Source organism: Gossypium arboreum, chromosome 4 (genome assembly GCF_025698485.1).
Source record: "Gossypium arboreum isolate Shixiya-1 chromosome 4, ASM2569848v2, whole genome shotgun sequence".
Taxonomy (NCBI): Eukaryota; Viridiplantae; Streptophyta; class Magnoliopsida; order Malvales; family Malvaceae; genus Gossypium; species Gossypium arboreum.
In genome coordinates, this window is record NC_069073.1 from 112896377 (window position 1) to 112913009 (window position 16633).

Here is a 16633-nt window from a genome sequence, read left to right on the forward strand (position 1 = left end):
CAAATCCTATACTCCTGAGTTGCAGTGGGATGGATTGAAGAAGATGATTTTCTGTCGAAGATAATAGCTGAGTAAAGAAGGCATCTTAATACATCGGTGATAAAACTCTGATGAATAACGAGTGATGACACTTTAAGCATTTAAAAAGGAATCATTCTCATGAAATTTCTACATTCATATCATTCATAGCACATTTTGGTTAGGAGCGTCTGATTCATTCTGATCATAGTATCCTAATCATTTGGCATAAACATAGGCATATGAAACCGAGTCTACAGGACATGTCCCCCAGAGGACGGTGTAGTAACACCAGTGAAAATTGCAGATCTTATCTCCCTAAGCAGTAGTGAAGCAGATCGAAGACGGTGAATCTTATCTTCCCGAGGTAATAGGGAAGCAGATTTAATCCATTAGCCTTATCTCCCTAAGCAGTAGTGGAGCAGGCTGAAGATTGTAGATCTTATCTCCCTAAGCAGTAGTAGAGCAGATCGAAGACGGTGAATCTTATCTTCCCGAAGTAGTAGGGAAGCAGATTTAAACCACTAGCCTTATCTCCCTAAGCGAGAGTGGAGCGGTGATGATTCTGATCTTATCTCCTAGCGGTAGTGGAGCGGATCAAAGGCAATGAATCTTATCTTCTCGAGGTATTAGGGAAGCAGATTTAAGCCACTAGCCTTATCTCTTTAAGCAGTAGTGGAGCGAGTTGATGATTGCAGATCTTATCTCCCTAAGCAGTAGTGGAGCAAATTAAAGACGGCAAATCTTATCTTCTCGAGGTAGTAGGGAAGCAGATTTAGGCCACTAGCCTCATCTCCTTGAGTTGTAGTGGAGCAAACTGAAAATTACAGATCTTATCTCCCTAAGCAGTAGTGGAGCAGATCGAAGACGACGAATCTTATCTCCATGTAGCGGCAATGGAGCAGATCTAAGCCACCAGCTTTATCTCCCTGGAGTTACAGTAGAGCAGGTTCAAGATACAAGTCTTATCTCCCCGAAGTTGCAGTAGAGCAGACTGAAAATTGTAGATCTTATCTCCCTAAGTAGTAGTGGAGTAGATTGAAGATGGCGAATCTTATCTCCATGTAGCGGCAATGGAGCAGATTTAAGCCATCAGCCTTTTCTCCCTAAAGTTGCAGTAGAGCAGGTTCAAGCTACAAATCTGTTCTCCCTGAAATAGCATTGGAGCATATCGAAGCACCAATTCTTACACCCCTGAAGATGCAATGGTTTGGAACAAGGCTACTTGAAGAAAAGAAACACGAAAGAAATCAAGACTCGGCAAGACCGGGAAAAATTGGTTTTTAAATTCTTTGCTTCGTTCCCGTTACACGACAACGAGCAAAGAGGAGCAGCTGTAGGACCCAAATTTTAGCCCAGGACCAAATACCCAATTACAGCCCAAACAACACTACCCAAAATTAAACAAGCCCAAATACCTAGCCCAACTAAACCCTAAACAGAAACACAAAGTTTGCTAACCCTAGCCGCCTTAGCTTCCACTACCTACGCCCTCCACCACCGTTCACCACGCACATCCCCACAGCCATCAATGCACCCACGTACCACATCCAAGCCACGTCCGCCAAACCTACAAATGTGCACAAAAACAGTTGTAAAATGGCTATATAAAGCCATGAAGAATGTTTTGTTTTTTGGTTACAAAAACTCAATAGAAAACCCACACGAATTCAACAAAAATAAAAGAGGGATTCAAACACATTTTACACAAAAAAACAGCAGCAAGCACCTCCAACAATCTAGTAAAGGTCTTTTTTCCCCTTATATTTTGTTCATTTTCGAAACCTTTTATTATTATTATTGTTTTTATCAAATCATTTATATTTTTTACATATTAAAAATATAATAAAAAAATCTAAAAAAAGAGGAAATTTTACCTTCACGGCGGTGCCGAGTTTGGCCGGTGAGGCAGACCTACAGAGAGAAAAGGGTGGGGGAAACTTTGTTTTTTCTGAAGGATGGTAAGAAATGATTTTTTTGTCAAAAAAATTGAGTTTTATAGGCTCCCTAAAACGGCGTCGTTTTGAGCCTTACCCGCGTACTAACCCGACAGATCCAGATGATCCGCGTGTTTTTAATTAATGGGCTATTTTTCATTTTAGTCCTTCCGCCTTTTATCCGCTTGCGATTAAGTTCTTTTTTTTCTAATTTTGGCCCTGGAATTTATTTCGACTTTCAATTAAGCCCGCCTTGGGGCTGAGTGTTTTGGAGGGGGATTATTTCCTGTTTTAGTCCCTCTTTGATGCCAGCATGTTCAATTTGGTCCTATTATCTTCTATTCATTTCGAATTAGCCCCAGAATTTTGGTTTTCAATTCAATTTGGTCCCTTTTCGATTATTTTTGTCATTTTGTTATACAATTAATTAATTTGAGTCTTATATTTATTATTATGTTTATTATTATTTTGAGTATTATTATTTCTATTATTGCTATTACTATTGTTTTATTTGTATTATTACTATCATTATTATTATTATTATTATTATTATTATTATTATTATTATTATTATTATTATATTTGTTATATTTGTTATATTTGTTATTATTATTTTTGTTACTATTATTTTTATCATACTATTAAATTAATTAGCTAAATACTTAGTATTTATTCGTTTGTTTATTTACTTATCATTTTTATATGTTAATTCATTTTTTTACAAATTTCTATTTTATTTATTTATTTCAAGTTTTTGCATAATATTTATTTCCAACTCTTATACATATTATTTATTTTAAATGTATTTATTATTTATTTTGAACTTTTCTTCATGTGGCTTATTTTGTTTTTTATATATGTATATACATTACTTATTCTAGATTTTGTCATACATTATTATTTTTTTTAAAAAATCATTTTCTATATTATTGATTTTCAGCTTCTTTTCTCACATTATTATTTTGAACTCATTTATTATCATTTTGAATTGCTTTTACACTTAATTTCAATTTGCTTATATTTTTAATTAGTTATATATATGTCTTTTAATTCATTTGTCTTCGATTATCATGTTAGTTTGTAAATAATGTATATTAGATGACCATCATAAATTGTTTTATTGGTGCATTCGATCTTGTTTATGTGGCAATTGCATTCCTATATCATGGTTTCAAAGAAAAGAATACACTTCTTTAAAACAAAGCACTTGATATTATTATTCAAAAGTTTTCGAAAATAAGGCAATATTTCGTATTTGAAAATTCAGAAAATCGTGTTTTAACGTGCTGGGTTTCGATTTACCGTTTGACCAAATAACTGAATATCCTTTTGAAATTTCAATGCATGAATTTTGAAAATCATAAGATAATCTTGGTTTCGAGGGTTTGAATTGTTGTATCCTAACGTATTGGATGTGATATTTTACTCCTTCAGAACAAGAGAATCTTAACATCCAATTCGAGTCTAAAAACATTTTTAAATGGGATTGTATTCTAATTTTTTTTTTAAATTTTCGACATTAAGACATTAATTAATCAATTAGGTACCAATTTTTGGACGTTACGAGGGTGCTAACCCTTTCTCGTGCGTAACCAACTCCCGAACCCTTTTTCTCAAATTTTGTAGACTCAAAATTATTGCTTTAATAAAATAAAATGTTTTATTAAAATGATCAATCTCGAGATGATTCGATCACACCTCGAAAAAGATCGGTGGCGACTCCAAACTTTAGTTTTAAAAGTTAATTTCCGTTTTTCAAAAAAATGATTTCGACAATTGTTATCTTTAAGTATCAAAATCTCTAACTTTTATTTAATACAAATATCATATTAGACCAAAAATTATAAATATTACATTAGAAAAATATTACTATATGGAGTATTTAGATTTAATTGCCAAACCTACAAGTTATTACAGTTTAACGTGGTTATGTTATTGGTACGTACTCAACTTGTTTATTATCTTCACAGTCATATCAACCCTAAATAAAAATATTATAAATTTTATTATATTTTCATATTTTTATATAGACTTTTAAATAAAATAATTAAAAATAAAATTGAATACAAAATTAATAAATTAGTACATAAATCTTCACCTCTCCACTTATAAATTAATTAAATGACTAAAACTTTTTCAGTAAATATATTATTTATATAAAGATTTTTCTTTTCGCTAATGAATAAATTGTACAAAAATTAGGAAAGAAACAATGGACCCTCTTAATCATTGAAACTAACCACATGTAACACCCCCAAACCTGGCCCAGACGTTAAGGCCGAATCCGACGTGCCACATTGAAGTCAAAAACCCGTGTTTCCTTTTTAGTGTTTTAAAAGCCGACTTTTGTTAAACTAACCAAGTGAATGGAAGCTGGGCACCAGGTAGGTATCCATAACAGAGGAGGTGAGCCATGAAGGCTACTTAAGTACCAAGCTCTCCGATTGGATCCAATCCTAGACATGTCCACATCCATTGCCACACTTGGTTATAACAAGTTGAAATTTCTTTGAGTGGTTATCTTTGGTAAATCGAGTATTAAATGACGTCGTGTTATTTTAAAAAAAAACAAGTATCGTTTTGAAATCACGCCCTAAGTCTAGCCCATTTGAATTATTATCCATCAATTTAAAGTTGTTTAAAATAATATAATCCCAGAAAATCAAAGAAGAAAATAAAGTTAAAATGGTCTTAATACAACCCAAAAATTAAATAGTAATTAAAAATAACTTAAGAAAACCAATCTCTTTTTCAAACCTAAAAGTATTCACCATGGCCACTCTGAATCCCCTCCGGCTCCAAGTCACCCACATCAAGGCTCACCTGCAAGGTTAAAGAAATGGTGAGTTTGGGGAAACTCAGTGTGTAAGGAAAACCCATTCAAAGCCCAAGTCAGCTCAAGCCCATTGGGCCTAAGCCCATTCAGGTAACAGTGATACTGGGCCAGAGCCCTTTTCAGATTACAATAAACTAGGCCTTAGCCCCTTATTCAGATAACAGTATGGCCCATAGGCCCATTTTAAAATACATGCAACATCAATGACATATGCAAGCCCATTTGGGGAGACTACTCAACCCACCAACCACTACACTCCACCCGTACCAGCCATACACTCCATGTTGGGAATAGCTCAACCCACCCAACACTCCTGATTTTGACCTTTCTTTGCTCGATTAACGATAAATTGAGGCAAAGCCTCCATCGTGGACAAGCCACTTTTAGTACTTCCTCCGTCAATATCCCAGTCCCATGCATAAGATAATAACAACATGGCATGCAGTAAATAACAACAGTCAAACATGCATTTAGATCAATTTAACCCTAGGGGTATTTCGGTAATTTATCTCATAGGGGTAAAACTATAAATTTTCCACTTTTAAAGGTATTTTAGTAATTTATCTATTTTAGGGTTTTTCATGCATATTCCTACCTTTCACGTACTAACAGAATCACTACAGAGGGTTCTTACCTAATTGGGCCCGTTGGCCCATCATTCCAATTTTGTCCCATTAAGCCCAAAAATATCGAGGGCACAGAAATCATGCACTTTGCAGTCCAAACATTGCAGCGTACCAAAAATATTAATCGATTTACCTCACGAGCATTCGCACACTCGCAAATCTACAAAATATCAATTTTCGGCATTTTGGCTTTTCGGCTTTTGCCGATCTAGACTAAGAAAGAGGGTGTTAGTTACACACCTGTTTGCGACGATATGCTGATGAGATCCACACACGAACCGCCTACAATTGGATTACTAACACGTTAATCTAACTATTCAAATACAAACTACGTATTAACCCCTTACAATATTCGGCCAACCACACCTACAGATCATAGTAAGCTTATAAGAAAACAATAAGCAACTCATTAACAAATTTTTGTCAATGTTTACCACATAATCATAATTTCACTGCAATCTATCTTCCTGAGCAACAGTCACTAAATCATTTATAACTGGAGCTACGAAACTCCAAATCAAGTGCCGTTAATTTTCCTTGAAAATAGACTCATATATCTTCTATCCATAAAATTTTCAGAATTTTTTGTTTAGCCAATCAATACCAGATTTTTCTAAAAGTTTTCCATGTTTCACTATTTGACTAATTTGACCACTCTTCATTACGAATCAAATTTCTCATTGTACAGAACTCAAAATATGTTCTCGTTTATTCCATTTGAAACTAGACTCATTAAGATTTAATTACATAATTTATGCAGCTTCTAACTCATCTCCCACAATTTATGGTGATTTTCCAAAGTCACGTTACTGCTGCTGTCCCAAGCAGATTTATTACCAAATCACTCTTTCACACCTAACTTGCATGCTTGTTATTTAAACATGTATATCACCAATCAATCATCACATATCTATGATTTTACTTAAGTATAATCTCCATTTCATCATTTTAAAGCACAACATGTTAGCTGATTTTTCCCTTTAACATCTAAGGCACATGCATGCTCATTTGTTTGGCTCAACTTCACCTATCTTCCATTTTGTTCATCAAAAGAACATGAAACAACAACCATTTCCTTCATTTTAATTCATGACTAAATGCACACAACACAACTAAAAACCAAAATATGCTTCAAGAGTTAAGGTAGAATCAAGAAGAACTCGTGAACATCAAGATAGAAGCAAACTACCATGAACTTACCTTCAATTTTCTTCCCCAAGTGACCGAACATTCAAGAGCTTTCTCCTCTCCTTTCTCTTCTCTAACTTTAGGCTATGATGAACAAAGATGGACAAAACTTTGTTCTTTTCACCCCTTTTTTTCTTTTAATAAAATTTCATATTTCATCCATTTAATTCTTTAATACAAAAGACATGAAATTCCCATCATGGAACATTTACCTAAACCATTATCATGGAATATTTACCTAACCCATTATCATGGAATATTTACCTAATCCATTATCATGGAACATTTACCTAACCCATTATCAATTTGTATCAATTTGTACCATAAATTATGGATATCAAGTGCTCATATTGTCTACAACAACATGATGGCTGGCCACTTCATGTAAAATGGGAGGTTTGTCATGCAAATCCTCCTATTTTGCACTCTTATTTATTTGGCCACTTCAATTTAGCCTATAGCATTTTCAAACATTTTCACATAGGTTCTATTTCATAATTTCACCCCCTTTTTCTTATGGAACAAAAATTAACTAAAATTGTCGGGTTCTATCTTAAGCTTGGCTTTCTAGAGGCCCACTAACATAATTAAACTTATGCCAACATTCACAGAATTCCCGAAAATTGGGGCGTTACACCACACCTATGAGGGAATATAAAAAGATAAATTATAAAATTATACATAAATTTTGATTTATTGTGTAATTATAAATATGAACTTTAATTTGGTATAATTATATACCGAAAGTCTAATTATGGTACAAATATATATTTGAACTTTAATTTTGATTTAATAATGCACATTTAAAGATATTTATGTATGCCATATATAAATATAAAATGATGTTATATCAATAATTATGTTAATAATTTACAAGAATTTGATCAAATCAAAATTTCATGTATACAATTGTACAAAATCAAAATTCATATATACAATTACACATTAAACCATAATTCAATTATAGTTTTGGTATTTATTCGAACATAAATAATTACAACTTAGAAGAAACTTTTAACATTAGCTCATGAATCTAGCATATAAATTTTTCATAGTTTACAAAACCCATCTTCATAAGAAGGATTTTGTTAGTACTCTTAGACACAATGGCAGTTGCAACTAATTTTACAATCCGAAGTTGTGCAATTTATCTTTTTTGTTGACATGTTTAACTTAAAAGATGTTAATTATTTATCAAATTTATCTGAAGATTTTGAACAGAAAATATGGATATTTTATAATTGGGAAAGAGATTGGATCAAGAAATGAATGTTTTCAAGAGTTCTAATATGATCTACTTACCTTATAGAGAGATATTGGTTATGAAAATTAAAAGTCAAGATCTCTTTTATTATATTCCATAGTAAGTGATTAATTAGGTGAAAATTTTAGAGATTCATCCATATCACACTTGCTCTTTTATAAATTACTATAATTCATATTTAAAGACTTGTGTTTTGACTTCTAAAGGAAATAGAACTTATTTTATTCATTATTAGGAACTTATTTTTCACACAAAATTCATTGTAAACAAATTGGTTCATGTTCAGTTTGTAGCTATGATTTTAAGGGAAACGTGGGAAGAGTAATCTTAGATTGATACATAAGAGTAAGGTTGCAATTCGGTAAGTGAGCTAAACTTAAATCACATCTTATAATGTTAACTCATATTGAATTACTCTTTGTTAAGACCTCTCAAATGTTAGAAGAGGTTTCGAATTGTGTAACCAGTTTTTGTGTCCACCTTCAATTTTTACTCTTTTGGTTAGTACCATTAGTTACAACTGAATGTGCAACTCGAAGGCAATTTCAACCAACTCTCATATTATCTTATTGGGCAAAGGCAAACTACCTAATTGGTTAACCAATTTTTAAGGAGCTTTTATTTTAATTACCTATACACACCATATTATTTTACATTTTTATTTGGGTCACTCCAAAAATTCTTTTTTAAGTTTTGATTGGGGGAAAAATCAAGGACTAAAATGAAAAGCGATAGAAACTAAAATAATACAAAAATTACCAAATTTTACTTGTTTTTCCTATTACCAAAATTCTAAATTTCTTTTTTAATATAAATATTTTAATTTCAAATCATCAAAATAAATTGTTAAAATTTTTATCAATTGATAATGTTAACCAATTTGTTACTATAATATTAAAAATAATTAATTGCTTGTTCTTCGTTTGGGTAAAGAAGTGATGAAAACATTATGAGTTTTGTTAGGAATGAAAGATAAAATTAATTAATTTTAATTAATTGCAATAAATTTTCTTTACTTTTAACTTAGCATAAAATATTCAAGATCATATTAAAATTTGGGTTTCATAGACAACTTTTAAAGACAACAATTTTGATTAATAACTTTTTAAATAATTTCACATAAAACCAAATGTTTAATGTTTTGGGTTCAAATCTCATCAAGTATGATTTTTTTCTAGATATTATATAAAAAAAGCCAAAACTCCCCTTAAATTAATATTTATTGCTTCGTTAAAATAAAGACATTTTGGTAATTTAATAATTGAATTGGAATATGATTATGGGTGACACTAATTCATTTAGAATCTTTATATATAGTATAGATGTCAAATACAAGTTTGAAAAGCACATCAGATGAGGAATTAAAAAGAACTGAACAAAATCTATCCATAGCAAACACGCATATTGGTACTAGAGCCCACACATCATAAATGTCGTGTTAGATATACTTAAACTTTTTTGGGGGGTGTTTAGTGTAAAATACACTTATCCTTCCATGTGGTCAAGAATATTCACTTAACATCCTCATATTTAAAGAGAATATCATAAATTATCTAAACATCTATTAACTAAGCAAATCTAATATATATATAGTATTGTAATATTAGGAAACAATTTAGAAATTTTAAGATATTTGGTAGCTCACATTTAGACAAGTGGCAACATTTAATGATTGACATGACATCATTTTAAATATTTTTTTATGTTTAAATTCAATTATTTTTATTTTATGTTATTTAAATTATATAGTATTAAGTTCCTTTTAAATATTGAACAACTTACCTTATTTACATAATTATAAATAATATATTATTTTTAATTTTAAATATATAATTATTTTAAGTTAACTTATTTAAAGAAGTTTCTTTTAAAAAATATGCCTTAAATATATATAATCCATGCATATTTAATATATGTACATATTAATTTTATATGTTGTTAAACTAGCTTTATTTGATAAATTGTTTTGATATAACAAATAAAAATATTTTTGAATAAAGTTTATTTTTGAACAAAGAAATTATAAATTTCAAAGCATAAAAATCATTTCAAGACTTCCAAACATTTTAAAAAATGTTTTGAACACTTAGAAAATTTTTGAACAAAATTCAAAAATAGTTTAAACTTTTTAAACTCAATTGAAACATTTTTAAATCGATTAAAAAATTGTTCCCTACAAAAAGTATCAATTTCTTTCATAAAGTTCGATACTCATACAATTTTTATCGATATCTTTTTCATGATCGATACCAAACTTGCTTACTGACTTGAAACAAAAATTTAACAAAAGCAAAAAGTATCGATACATATTGCATTTTTATCAATACCATCTTTGATATAGATACTGTTTTTGTATTCTGACTTAATGATTTTTCAAGCAATCACACAAAATATCGATACTTTTTTAAAAATTATCGATACCTTTTACCATGTATCGATAAATGTCTTTGGTATCGTTGTAAACTAACATTAATGACCATTGAATCAGACACTAAATGCTAATAGTATCGATATTCATAGAAAGAGTATTGATATCTTTTATTTCAGATGAATTTAATGATTTAGTATTTTCATCCCCATTGACTCTATTCAATTCCTCAACAGCCACAATGATTGGAAAACAATTAAAAATATATAAATATTAGCTTCTAAAGGTTCTATCACAACAAGTGATTTTACAATAGATCAAGTGCTTTAAGATACATCAAAAATCCTTTACCAATCACTTTGTGCTTCAATTCTTTATCTTCTTCTTGTAAACACTTGCGAGCATTTATTGTATTTTCTATCAGCTCAAGTGTTTTCCTTATATTTATGTTTAATTAGCAAAGGGCTAATCTTATGAGGATAATTTCTTTATTTACTTATTTGTTTCTTTTTTAGAGGATTTGTATCTTAAGATTTTTACCCTTAAAGAAGTTGTATGGTTAAACCTTGTCCTTAAAAGTTAATTAAATTAATAAATTTAAAAAAATCATTAATTGTGAAAAGCTAAAATAGTGAAACAGACCATTGATATAGAACCATTATAAATAATTGTGTTCAAATTTTCTATCATTTCTTTCAGGCTTCCACATACACATGTAGATAGGTAATGACTGTGTTGAATTTTGTTATTCCTTAAACCTATTTTTTCTTTATAAATTCATGTTTAATATTTGAAGTGTTAAGGCTTTGGAGACAAAATTATAGCTATTTATATATTCCCCACCACTTTTTGTGAATTTGCTTTCATCAACTTTCAAAAAATATGTTTATAGTAAATATTTGGAGCAATAAAAATATTACTATATTAGATATTAAGTTTGAGATTTCATTTAGGGTATTAATATAAATCTCTTAATCATATTAATATATTTTTATGTTCTATTATTTTAATTTTTCTTTTCTTCTTTATTATTATAGGATATATATGATTTTCTTTTAAAGTATAATTTGTTCCTTTTTCCTACAATATTATAATTAAATAATTATAACTTACTTGATTTTAAAATAACAATTCACATATTTTTTAAAATTTGTTAACATGACAAAATTAAAATTTTGTATTTAAATAAAAAATGAGTTATTTTCTTTTTAAATATTTCAATTTAATCTCGTTTTCTAGATTATAATTTATTCACCTTAATCTCAAATGCAATTTTGAATTTTTATATTTAAGTCCTTACTATGTAGATTTGATTTATTCAACTTGGTCCCGTAGGTGTGATTTTTATAATCTTACAAGTATTAGTCTTATCTTTTATTTTTCATATTTCTACCCCATTTTTAATTTGTATGATTACTATTTTACAATTTTTAAAAATTTGCGCAATATTATCATTGTTTAATCTTAACAATTTAAAGAAAATGAATTTTATTTTACTAATATTATTTGTAAAAGTTTTACAAATTTTAAATTAATACATTTTAATAAATATATAAAGCCAACTTGTACATTGCACATGTAAGAAAAATTAATTTTGATAAAAGATAATTAGACCCTTGTTATTATTTATCTATTTATTTTTATTTAGTTTGTTTATTTCTCATTTTCTAATCACAAAATAATGAAAAATTAGTTAGATATTTAAGTGCTATAAAATTAATTATATTTGACTTATTTCATAAAAATATATTTAATTTAAAATAAAATTGAATATTTTAAAATTTATATTTAATTCATATATATTAACGTTAAGGTGGATTCATTAATTTTTTTAATGTAAAATTAGTATCATTGTTTAGAAGATTATAATGTAAAACAAAATATTAAAATTTAAAATAAAAATAAAGAAAAAGAATCCATCTCAAAGTTAATATTATGATTAAATTTAAATTTAAATATTTAACATGTATTTGCATAAAAAAATTAAAAAGAAACAAAAAATAAAAAGAAGAAGAAGAGAAAACAAAATATTATTATCAATCATAATTAGTTTTAAAAATAAACTTACAACCAATGGGGCCTTAACTTAACAGTAAGGTTAACGCCTTGGAAACTTTAAGATGTCATGTCATACCCGGTTCTCCTAAGGACCCAAATTTAAAGAAGAGTTGGGGAGTTGATTGTAAAAAAAATAAAAATTTACAAGCTCTATTGAGATATTTAGAAACTTAAGGGACTAGTTGGGAATGGTTGGATTTCAAATCTGGTTTAGTTAGATTGGAACCGGTTTGTTCCATAGTGGGAGACAGAATGATTAGAATTGAGTGGTTGTATTGGTCTATGGAGACTGTGCCAATGGAGTATATATATTTACGTAGGGGTGTATGGAAATAGAATCCTTCTGAATTCTGTTTTTACCAATTTTCCTCTCTCTATAGCATCCTCTTCTTTAGTCTCTCTAAAGAAGAAAAGGGTGTAGTTGAAGGAAGTTCTGCATGTTGCAACGTTGTATAAATTGAAGTCCAGAGAAATTGAGGAATTGGTAAGCTTCCTCCCCTCTCTGTACTTGTGGATTGAAGAAAGAAGTAGAGTAAGAACTCTTAAAAGCTTCTATACAATTATGGATCCCGGGTTTTTAAGGTTTGAACACTTTTAATCAAATCGATAGATGGTTGTCATGCTTAGCTTCCAAGACGAAGGAGGCTCTAGCGTTTGGACAAGCTAAGTTGTCAAAGATAAAGGAAGCAAAGTGAGTTTCTGCACTCTAGTTTGGGAGGTTGATAAGATTGAGTTGTTAAATGATCTGTGTTTTTAAATGATAAGTTTGAGTCCATCGTTGTGTGCAAAATGGTGACTAAGCATGTTATGAATGCAAATTTTGTACAAGTATGTAAGTATGAGAAAGCACAATCATTGAATGATAAACATACATTGCATGGTGTTGAATATGTGGTATAATTTGTGTTATGTAACCAATATCTTGATTTCATGAAATATATGATTACATTATATGCAGAGTATGGAGGTAATTTACCTTGAGGGGCAAGATGAAGTTAGGAATGTAGGCGGAGTGGAGTAATGATCGGACAGAAAAGGAAATGGAATTTTCTTTAAATTTTACAATTTGGTATTGCTAGGTGCAAGCTGTGATGTGCGAAGCTCCGTGCCTTGTGGAGAGGACACTACGATGTTCAAGCATCAAGGTTAGATGTGAGACAGAATGATATCGATTGGCTTGCTGGAACAAAATAGTGACGACGATTATGATTGGTCCTTCGGGGCAACATTATACCGATGATTTATAAGTTCCATAAACCAACACCACGAAGACAATCAACAAGCTCTATGGGTGACATCGCAACGGCGGTAAGGTCTTACAGGACGACACCTCAAAAAAGGTTTAATGAGTAAGACCATAGCTTGACTATGACAACCAGTATAGTCCACTGGGACAGTAAACACAGGGTAGTTTACCGGGATAGTAAACACGAGGAAGTTCATTAGAACATTAAATATGGGAATTATAAGTGTAAGACCACAGCTCAGCTATGGCAACCAGTATAGTCCGCTAGGACAATAAACATGGGCTTAGATTGTGTAAGTTTATAGCTAAACTATGGCGCCAGGTGAAGTCCACCAAAAATGTTAGGCTAGGAAGATGACAAAACAAAGGAAGGGAGATCGAAGTATGACACACTCGGTGAGTAACATGAATGGATGAGTAAAACAAATTTGAGAACATGGGTAAATAGGATCCACCAAATTCCGAAGATAAGAAGGGCGGGTAGAAACATTTGAGGATGCAAGTAAGTTGCTGATGAATTTTAGCGAATACATCGAAATTGTGGGTGATAGTGAAATGATCAAGTGGAACCTAAATCTAAAGGTCCGCAGGTCAAGGTTAATAAAAAATGAGTAAGTTAGCCAAGGGCTACCTTGGGTGGACGATCCACCAGAAAGTAACGGAGGATATTGTTCATTAAGAACTGTTTGTTAATTTTAAAATTTTTAAAGGTTGGAGTAGGTTGAACTAGCATCTTACGGTTAGTTGTAAAGTACGAGACCTCCAAATGATGGGGCATTTAATTTGTTAGCTTAACCTCATGTCCAGATCTATGAGTTTGGACTGGAAGGGGGTTAAAGTGGAAAATATCTCAAGGCTAATCTAATATGAGATAAATGGATTAGGATGAATATCTGAATTTAAGATCATAAGTGAAAGTCAGATAGTAGTAGACAACGAGCCCTATCCCCAAAGTATATGGGAATCTGAGATGATGGGGAATCGGGTTAGAACCATAAATGACCTTTTTCGTGAAGGTCGTGTTTATGACCAAAACAGAGGATAAATCTACCAGTAATGAACCACAGAAAAATGGGCAAAATGTTGGTCATACCGGTGAAATCTATGCCAACATTCACAGGATTCCCGAAAATTGGGGCGTTACAACTCTACCCCCCTTAAAGAAATTTCGTCCTCGAAATTTACCTAATCCAAACAGATGAGGGTATTGTTGTTGCATCGTCTCTTCTGGCTCTCAAACTCAGAAGTTTCCCCTTCCTTAACTTGTTGAAAACGAGCGACCAAAGACTCATCGTTCAACTGTTTTCCTTAATCGATCCACCAAGTTGGCCTCACTTGCAACTCAATAGCAGACTTCTATCATCATACAGATTCAGACGAGCAAACATTGCTCTCAGATCAGATACAACTCTACAACTTAGAGCATCGGCTATCACATTAGCCTTGCCTAGGTGATACTCGATCGAACATTCATAATCCTTAAGCAACTCAATCCATCTCCTTTGCCTAAGGTTCAGCTCCTTCTGAGTCAACAAATACTTAAGACTCTTGTGGTCTGTGTATATAATACACCTTTCTCCGTACAAGTAATGTCTCCAAATCTTAAGTGCAAATATCACTGCTGCCAACTCTAAATCATGAGTCAAATAGTTTCCTTCATGAGGCTTAAGCTGTCGTGATGCATATGCAACCACCTTACCCTCTTGCATTAACACGTAGCCCAAACCCACGTGTGATGCGTCCATCATACACACTAAAATCCTTCCCGGACTCGTGAATCAACACAGTGCTTTAGTCGAACTTTCTTCAACTTCTCAAAAGCTTCTGCGCTTCTCGGTCTATACAAGCGGTACTCCTTTTCTTATGAGTTTTGTCGAGGTGCGCCATCACGAAAAACCTTCCACAAACCTTACGTAGTATTACGCGGTCTAGGAAACTCCGTATTTCGAAACCTTGACCTAGGCGGCTTCCATTCCAAAATTGCTTCAATTTTCCGATGGTCCACTTTAATCTCCTCAGCAGAGACCACATGTCCTAAGAAGGTTACCTCCCTCAACCAAAATTCACACTTACTGAACTTCGCAAAGAGTTCCTTCTCCTTTAACACTTGCAGCACTATACAGAGATGCTCATCATGTTTCGCTTCAGTTTCAGAATATACCAGGATATCGTCAATAAAGACGACTACGAATAATCCAAACATGGTTGGAAAACACGATTCATCAGATCCATAAACACTACAGGAGCATTCATCAGTCCAAATGGCATAACCAGAAACTCGTAATGACCATACCGAGTCTTGAATGCCGTCTTATGGATATCTGCCTCCTTGACCCTTAACTGATGATATCCAGATCGGAGGTCGATCTTGGAAAATATAGAAGCTCCTCTAAGCTGGTCGAACAGATCGTCAATCCTTGGCGGTGGATACTTATTCTTAATCGCCGTTTTTCAAGCGGAGATAATCAATGCACATCCGAATCGTACCATCCTTCTTTTTCACGAATAGCACCGGTGCTCCCCATGGAGACACGCTTGGCCTAATGAAGCCCCTATCCAACAACTCTTGAATTTGAGCCTTTAACTCCACTAAATCCTTCGGTGCCATCCTATACGGTACGATGGACACGGGTACCGTTCCAGGCAACAAATCTATTCCAAACTCAACTTCTCGGTTCGGAGGCAATCTTGGAAGCTCCTTCAGAAAAACATCTTGGAACTCCTTTATGGTCCTAACCTTATCCACTGCCAGTCCATCCTCTTCCAACTGACTTACAAATGCCAAATAGGCCTCACAACCTTTCCGAATCCACTTCTCGGCTCTTAATGCCGATACCACATTGGACAAATAATCCCTTCGCTCACCTATCACCATAATCTCCTCATCCTTTGTGGTCCTTAACACCATTCGTTTAACAGCACAATCCAGAGTCACTTTATGCTTAACAAGCCAGTCCATTCCCAAAATGAGATCAAACTCTCCGAACGGTAACTCCATCAGATCTCCAGGGAAAATCTTACCTTGAGTTTCTAAGGGTACATCCCTATACAGTTTGTCTACCCTAACCGAGTGACTCAAATGACTTAGTACA

The 16633-nt window shown here is 32.0% G+C and overlaps 1 long non-coding RNA gene across 1 annotated transcript; it reads right to left on the reverse strand.

Moving 5' to 3' along the window:
* Positions 1-4578: 4578 nt before the first annotated feature.
* On the reverse strand, positions 4579-6743 carry LOC128291443 (uncharacterized). The gene is made up of 3 exons (XR_008281231.1): positions 6618-6743; positions 5658-5699; positions 4579-4778 (listed from the first exon to the last, which is right to left on the reverse strand). It is a non-coding gene; the product is annotated as an uncharacterized LOC128291443 (long non-coding RNA).
* Between the last annotated feature and the right edge of the window lie 9890 nt (positions 6744-16633).